Here is an 8,606-nt window from a genome sequence, read left to right on the forward strand (position 1 = left end):
CTTTCACAGGTGTCACCTAAGACCATAGGCACAGGAATGAATTCTAAGTAAAACCTAATATAAATAAGTCCTTTCAAACTGAGCCAAAAGCACCACATTGTTCATTTTGGATGACCAAATGCAGATGACGTTCCCCAAGGTGAAGGCCGAGAAAATGTCATTTCCTCATTAAAACAGTAAACATTTCCCCTTCAACAGGACCCTGAAGTGGAAAGGTATATGCAAACAAACTCTCAACAACTGTAAGTCATTTTACAAAGGTGGGGTCATATTTAGCTTAAATTTCAGATTGTAGCTAAACCAGATTTTCACCTCGGCATCATTTTATTCCTCAACTCAGTGCAGCAGACCCACAGCCAAGCACTGCTGACACTGTACAGCATCACTGACTGGCTTTCATAAATATGCATATTTTGATCCTTAACGGAAAGGATTGAATTCTTCAAATTGTACCTAAGAAAGGAAAAGAGTTTGTCAAATGTCATAAAAGAAATAAAAGTTAGCACCGGGGGGGGGGGGGTCACAAGGAAGAAAGATAGATCCGATGTAGTGTGGTAGTTTAGCCTCACAGCTGTGAGAGAAGCATATAAGGTATAAAAAGATGAGCTTGATATTCTCAGAAGCCTACCACAATGAATGCATACAAAGGAATGCTGTCTTTCAACCTGAAGCAGTTACATCCATATTCTAATATTGCTGCTGATACACAGACCACTTTTAGACTTTGGCTTTGGGGGCTATTTCCTACACCCACACTCTACCTTGAATTTCTTTAATATTAGGCCATCAAAAGGAGTTGATTACATTTTTATAAATTGTGAAAAGCAATCTGAGTGTCCTAGCTGATAAAATGTCAGCTAAGCAAATGGTGTAATACTTTTTCTGGTCAAAGAGAATTGCTTTTCCAGTGTTCTTACATAAAAGGCCCTTGGATGGGTAGAAATCGAAAATAGTGAGGCCTCTGAGACAGCTCTTTGCCATCTAGTTGCGTGTGTGTCTTAAATTTTGCTTTTCCTTATAAAATTTACTGAGGAGTATTTCCTGGACTCAGTAATGCATACACTTCAGTGAGTTTTGACATTTGAATATACCCCTGGACAGCCATCAAGACTATGATTCTAAACAATGCTGTCACCCTCCAAATACGTCTCATTTCCTTGTAGTCTGGAACATCACACATGCTTGGAGCAATGGCAGTCTTAATGAAATAAACACACTGCCTCCCAAAGGGGAGGGATACTTTACAAACAGTGACACATCTGAGAGCCCGAAATTTGCTGGGTTGGTTTGTTTGTTTATGTTTGTTTTGCCAGGTCTGACAAGTTTTTTGCCTTTGATGCGATGTAGTCCCACTACGTTCCTATTGCTGTTGGTAGAACGTATTTGCATTTTCCTTCTCTGCCAGTTTTTCTGCCTTGCACTGGCTCCATCTTTTGCAGTTTTACTGTGTGTAGGTTCAGAATCTCTACTGATTCGGGAAAAACATCAAAATGACTTAGCCACAGAAACATGTTGTGTTTCTATGGTAAAACACATCCTGGTTTCCAATGACTTATGTTGCCAATGAATTCACAATGGGTTCCTACAATCTTAACTTGTCCCATGACAAATGACACTTGCTCTAGCAGAGGCTCAGCGAACTGAAAGAGGTGGCAGTAAAGAAAAGTCACAGCCTCTCCAGAGAAATGATGAAGGGGCAACTCTGGTAGTAAGCAGTGGGAGCTGGTTGTAGTGGTCGGATGACAGCAGCTAGCTGAATTTTCAGATCATTTCAAAGTCATAAGAGGTGGTTCCTTCCTTGTATCTGGTCATATTAGGCAAAGTACACTCTCATTGCTCAAGGTGGCCACACCTTGTAGGAATTCCTCTCACAACATAGTTAGTGACACATCCACATAATCACAGCAATATTGTCTATGGTAGACCCAGTTAAGTAGAGAAACAAATCCAAGGACTATATACGTTAAGAAAGAGGTTTAGATCAAGAAGCTCTGCATAACAGGAAAGCAGCCCAGCTCAGTCTGACTAAAGTCTTTAGGTCGGATACTAGTCGATAAGTCCCTCTTCTGACTCCCACAGTCACATGGCATGATGCAGAAAGTAGGAAGATCAGAGGCCAGTGGGTGCAAAGTCCTGTGGATCAAATGGTGGTGACTCCAGCAGCAATGAGTGTCAGCCAGCAGGAAGGTGAAGACAGAGGGGCTCCTAGGAACCTCCTTATGGGCCATGTCCACAAGGGGTCACCATCAGGCGATGACTTGATTCACGGGCTAACCTTCACCAGTAGACATGAAATTATGTAACTACCCAAAAAACCAAGTGAAACCTTTTATTTAACATTGAGAGGGGAAAGAGAATTTTCACTGGAGAGCTGGGTGTTGCAAACAGTTAAGCATTCCGTTACTGAACAAAAGGTTGGTGATTCAAATCCACCAGAGATGCTTCCGGCAGGAGAAAAGGCCTGTGAGTCTCTGCCCACAAACTCACAAACCAAACCCTCTGCCATCAAATCAACACTGACTCACAGTGGCCCTATAGGACAGTAGTGCCCTTGTGTGCTTCTGAGACTGTAACTCTTTATGGGAGTTGGGTGCTTCATCTTTCTCCCATTCAGTGACAGGTGGGTTTGAACTGTTGACAGCTGCTGTTTTTTGTATGTTGTTGACTAGGATCATTGTACTACTGACACTACAATTACTATTGTATGAGCTCCTGAGGAAACTTCTAAATCCAAACGATTAACACATCAGCAAGTGGTTTTCTTAAAGAAAATCTTATTTCTTAAATTCTTTAAAGATTTTTAAATGTCAAAAAGCAGTCTTTGAACATAGGGAAAGCAACTTCCTTTGTTCTCCTTTTTCAACACTATGGAGACACAGATCTCTAGGGTGGATGGTTCAGTTCAGATATGGATAAACACATCCCAAAACAGGTAGACTTGCCTTGGTTGATTACCAACAGAGGAATGCATCCTGGTAACAGTACTCAAGAAGGTAGCAGCGTTTAAACTCTGCAGCGAATTCTATTGTTTCCCTCTGTCTGAACAAGAGGTTGAAATGGAGAATGGCAAGTTTTGTCCTACGCAAAACAATGAATGTAGTTTGGAGGTAACAGGCTAATAGCAGGAAATATAAAGAATAGTAAAATAAATAAGTAAAATACAGCCTACATTGAAGTAAATGATTCACTTTCTTAGATTAGTTAGAAGCTCCAATCATGACATTACCTTACAGAAAATGTTTCTATCAACTTTAAAATTCTATTTCCTGAGCTTAATCATGAGAAGGGAAAATTCTAAATGTGTTTGTGCAAACGGCATTTTGGCTTTAAAAACTATCATCTTAAAAGCTACTAACTTCTTGAGTAAAGATTACTTTTATTTAAATGTTTTCTGTAAGCAGTGCAAAGTGTCATCCTTAACTGTGTGAAAAAGGATCTTGTACAATGAAGTAATTTTGTGTATTTTTCGTTTCAGTATGAGAAAAAAATAAAGCATTTACTCTCCTCTCTGTATGGCTCTTAAGGTGTAAGATGTTTCATTTCTCTGTATTCCAATGTAATCATTTATAGCCTCCTATTATTAATAAACATTTATGAAGAATAATGGATATCTTTACATTTTTTATTAATTGGGAGTTAATACATATATCATTCCATCATTCAATCATGTCAAACAGAATTATACAATTGCTACCAGAATCCGTTTCCAAACTGTCTTTTTCTTCCTGGACTCCTTGACATTGTCTTCCATTTACATGACCGCCACCACCACCACTATACCCCTCTCCCCCCAAAACCTTTATTCTACTTGCTGTTCCTATAGTTTCATCAATCCTGGGTTTCATAGACTGAAACGCATAAAAGTACATAACACAACTTCATGAGGGTGACCTCCAATGACATAACACCTCTGAGATACACTCTAATATGAACAAACCAAAACAAAATAAAACAGAATGTCCTCTACAGGTTGCCGGGATAATACCGCAGTTAGGGCAATGATGTTGTAAGACCATGTTTGTCCAACTACCAACAGTTCAACAATTTGGGTACAGCTTTCTTCCTTTTCCTCAGACACCATTTTCCAACTGAAGTCCCCAGTTTACAAGTGTGTCTGAAGTAGAGTCCTATTCACCCAGTTGGGTTTCTGCATGGGATCTTACTGATGCCGCCTCTGCAGAATGCTGTGCACCTCGAAGATTCAGTGTCCCAGCATTCTACACACCTGGCTTGGGTCCCCAGGATGCAACCAGAAGCCTGGGTCTGCGTGGTCCATTCAGTGCAGACCACCAAAGACACTCCCTTCCAGAAGAAGGCATTCTAATTTCTAAGTCTCCTTCTGTAAGCCTTCTTTCTACCCTTGAAAGTAAAGGCACTTTTCTATAGTCTGCTTCTGTTTTTTGCGCTGGTTTTCTTGACTGATATATCTCCAAAGTTCACTTTCTGAACCTCACCTGCTGTGTCAGCTCTCTTAGTTTGCGTTTCTGTGGATTTAATCTCATCTCTCCCTCCAGCACTGACTTGCTTGATTGTTTTTGTGATTCCTAGGCTTCTCTGCACTATATTCTGGCAGGGAAGATGCTTCTAATCTGATGTCTCCTTCTGATTCAGGCTTAAGTTTTCTCAGCTCGATTTAAAATCGCTTCTTCTGTCTGATACCCATTCTGCCTGCCTTTCACCTGATTTAAGTTTGGGTAGTGTATAGGCTTCTCACTACTCTGCTGGTTTTGTTTCTTTGCTTTCTCTACCTTTGAAAGCAAGTGAGCTTCATGGCATTGCATAATAGCCTCACTCTGGGTTTTGGAATTCACTTTCTCTAGTGCTTTTTCACCTTTAGACCTTCAGAGGCTGCAGTCCTTGAGGGCATAGAGGCTTTGGCCATGAGGTTTCCTTTAGAATCTGAGGCTTTAGATAACAAATCAGTCCCTGCTTGTTTAGTCTTTTCTAAAATTTCATCACCTGAGTCATACTCATTCGGAGACTTCAGCTTGCTTTTCTAGATTTGGATAGACACAAGACTTCTCACTAGACTGATAATCCTCTTTCTCTTCCTCCTGCAAAGTTTCTAAAACTGTCTTAATCTGCACCCACAAGGCTCAGGTCTCCATAGGTATGCTCTGTGGGCCTTTCTTAAGTTAATAGCTGCCATGTCCCAGATCTCCATATCAAATCCGGAAAAGGATTAAATTTCTTTACCACTTGAAGAAACTCTTTCATTTTCTTATTCATTATCACTACATCTTGTTTCTTCAAGTGGTGGCTAAGAGTGATACAGTACTCTGTATCCTTGCTCTTCACCTGACCCATATCTCACTCAGACTGAAAACACACAATTTTTTTCTCAATTCATCACTCTCTGATGAGGCCATACAATTGGTACACAAGATATAAGTCAAAAGAGTTATTTTCCTACTGGGCCCCATGTGATGGGTGCTTTATGTAGCCAGCCCCTAACAAATAATCACAGGTCCAGTAGGCACAATTGTACAGCTATAATATATAAAGTTTATAGGAAAGTCATAGAGAATAAAAGAGATAGGAGAAAGAGTATAATAAAGGAGTCAGACACATTTCATGCTAGCATGCTCACCTCGGCCTTGTTTGGTGGTTCACATGGGGATGCGGAAGGTGGGACGAGCAGGAGAGAGGAGAGAAGAGAGGGAGAGGCAGAGTTAGCAGGAAAGGAGGACTAGAAAAGAGAGGACAGGGCTGGAGAGGAGAGATTTATTTCTAACCAAGGCTTATGTATCTTTGGGGGTGTGCAAGGCCCCTGATTACAGGTAAAGACATAAGTCACAGGAAGGGGCTGTACTATAGGTAATACAGAAATGGGAGGGGGCCGATCTAGGGGTATATATGCAATAGGAAGGGGAGGGATTGGGGGCACATATGTGACAAGATGGGTGGATCCTAGATTCAGCAGGGCAGCCTAACTTTGGATGCCACTGAGCAGTTTTGACCTTTTCCATGCTCTTAAGGAAAACAATCACTATCCTATCCTTAGGATGTGAGCCCCATGGCATGGCTGAATGCCTTCATGGAGATAACTTGACAATCATTTACCATTGTTTGCAAGCAGTATCCTAGTTCTGGCATATATTTGGGGGAGAAGAAATGGGGACCAGCCTTTTTATACCCCACACTGGACCGTATGGTATTTCAATTGCCATCTGTTTTAGGTATTACCATATCGCCTTCTGCATTGGCTGTATGTATTTATAAGTCCACCAGCAGTGGATAAGAGTTCCAGTCTCACCACACCCTCTGCAGCAATTTTGATTCTGTTTTTTTGTTAAAAATTGGGCTACAGTTATGAATGTTAAATGGTATCTCCTGGTTGTTTTGACTTGCTTCTCCCGGATGGCTCGTGAAAAGGAACATTTTCTCATGTGTTTATTAGCCCTTCGAGTGTCATCCTCTGTGAATCATCTATTCAGATCCTTTGCCCATATTCTCAGAGGGTTATTCATTTTGTAGGCTTAGACTGTAGGTTTTAGTAATTAGCCCTTTGTCCATTGTATCATTACAAAACAATTGTTCCCAATCCATGGGCTCTCATGTTACTCTTTTAATGAAGTATTTCAGTGTACACTGTGCTTTATTTTTAATCAGTCCCACTCAGCATGGAGTGTGTTTCATTTGTTATTCGTGTATTTCCTGCACTAGGCCAGTTAGATCTGTCTCTATTTTCTCACAGATGATCCTGATAGCCTTAGATTTTACATTTAGGTCTTTGATCCACTTTGAGTTTGGTTTTTTGCATGCGGTGAGATATGGGTCTTGTTGCATTCTTCTGCAGGTGGATGTCCAGTTTTTCAGCACCATTTATTGAAGAGGGCATCTGCCTCCCATGTAATGTTTTTTTTTGGTCTTTAAGCTGTTTTGACAACTGTGGCTGTAGAGTAGGTTATGAGGTCAGGTCGTGCAAGACTGCCTGCTTTGTTCTTTTTGAGGAGTTCTTTAGCTATCCTGAGCTTCTTCCCTCTCCAGATGAAGTTAGTAATCAGTTTTTCCATTCCTTTAACGAGTGATGCTAAAATTTAGATTGGGATTGCATTGAATTTGTAGATGGCTTTAGGTAGTATTGACATTTTCACAATATTGGATCTTCCAATCCCGAAAATGGGATATTTTTCTATTTGTGCAGAACCCTTTTGGTTTCTTGTAGTAATGTTCTGTAGTGTTCTCCATACAGGGCTTTTGTTGTTGTTGTTGTTAGGTTTATAATAACAGATTTCACTATACTTTCATTGGTAGAAACACCGGAGAGATTGCTGTAGTCCAATATACTAGGAAAAGTAGATTTAAATATGTATCATTGTCCAATATATTTTGAAATGTAGATTGAACATAAACAGTATCATTCTAATTTCTATAGTTCCCATGAAAACAAAAGTATTGAAATTTTTAATAAATCTCTATAAAAGTTACAACACTGGGAAACCTTGCAGGCCTGCTTCTAGAAAAATTTTACCCTTGTTTTAAAAAGCAAGCTCTGGCTAGTTTTATTAAAAATATTGCAGGATTTATTTTTCATCAGTCTGTTCTGACATGCCTCTAATGATATTAGAATCACCTGGATCAATGGTGGCCAGTGCGCATACTCTACAGTACTCTTCGCATGCCATGCCCAACTCGATGTTATGGCCTCTGTATTAGATTTCAGATTTCCGCAAGGCCGGACCGTTGTTGGTGAGGATGACCAGTTTTGCTTTGCCTTTCCTGATTATCTTCAGGGTCTGATTGTGGCCCAGCACGTATTTTCCACTTTTCATGACGAGTTGAAACCTAGAGTTGATTGGATCCAGTGACTTTTTCATCTTCCTTGCAGCCACCATCTGCCTGTATTAGGAAGGGGGGGGGAGTCCGCCAAAGAAGAGCAACCACTAGGATGGTGGTGGGAAGGGAGAAAGGCAGGAAGACCCACTGTGGAAATCTCTTCACAGCAGAGCTGGGAGTAGAAGCAGAAGTCAACTTGGTATTCTTTATCACATGCTATATACTTTGAATCTATGGATCAGCGAACTAGAGGTTAAGCTAGTTAAGTTAGTTATTTTTTAGTTAGTTTCATTTAAGTACACTGAAACAATACTTTCCCAGGTTATCAATGGACACTACAAGATTATTTTTGTAGTAACAACATTTTTCAGTATTAGCTTCATCCCAGTTAATCCAGATGGTTGCAGCATTTTTTCCTATTTTCATAATGAGCATTTATTCTCAGACTACTAGAACACCATAATGGTAAGCCGAGCAGCTACAAGTGAACTTTCATCTAAATAACGCATCAGCAAGCCACCTATTTATTTTTAAGTATACATGAGTATCGGCGGGTGCTTCCAAAAACTGTGGGATAATCGTTTAATTCCATTTTTCCATGAACTCTTTGAGGGTCCTGTATATAATATTGACACATTGGTTAGATAAGGGCAATTTAAAAAGTAGTCATATGTGAGGCAACAATGGGCATCTAGGACATGTGACTCATTAATGCAAATTATCTTCTACAACCCACAAGTAAAATTATAAATGATTAGAACGCACTTCACAAAGGAACACATACAGCTGGCACTCAACCATTCTAGCAGCGCTCAGCATCACCAGGG

The 8,606-nt window shown here is 40.2% G+C and overlaps 1 pseudogene; it reads right to left on the reverse strand.

Annotated features, from left to right (window-relative positions):
* Positions 1 to 7,526: 7,526 nt before the first annotated feature.
* LOC142434023 (large ribosomal subunit protein eL30 pseudogene) lies at positions 7,527 to 7,838 on the reverse strand (annotated as a pseudogene).
* Positions 7,839 to 8,606: the final 768 nt, after the last annotated feature.

The sequence above is a fragment of the Tenrec ecaudatus genome, chromosome X, assembly GCF_050624435.1.
Source record: "Tenrec ecaudatus isolate mTenEca1 chromosome X, mTenEca1.hap1, whole genome shotgun sequence".
Taxonomy (NCBI): Eukaryota; Metazoa; Chordata; class Mammalia; order Afrosoricida; family Tenrecidae; genus Tenrec; species Tenrec ecaudatus.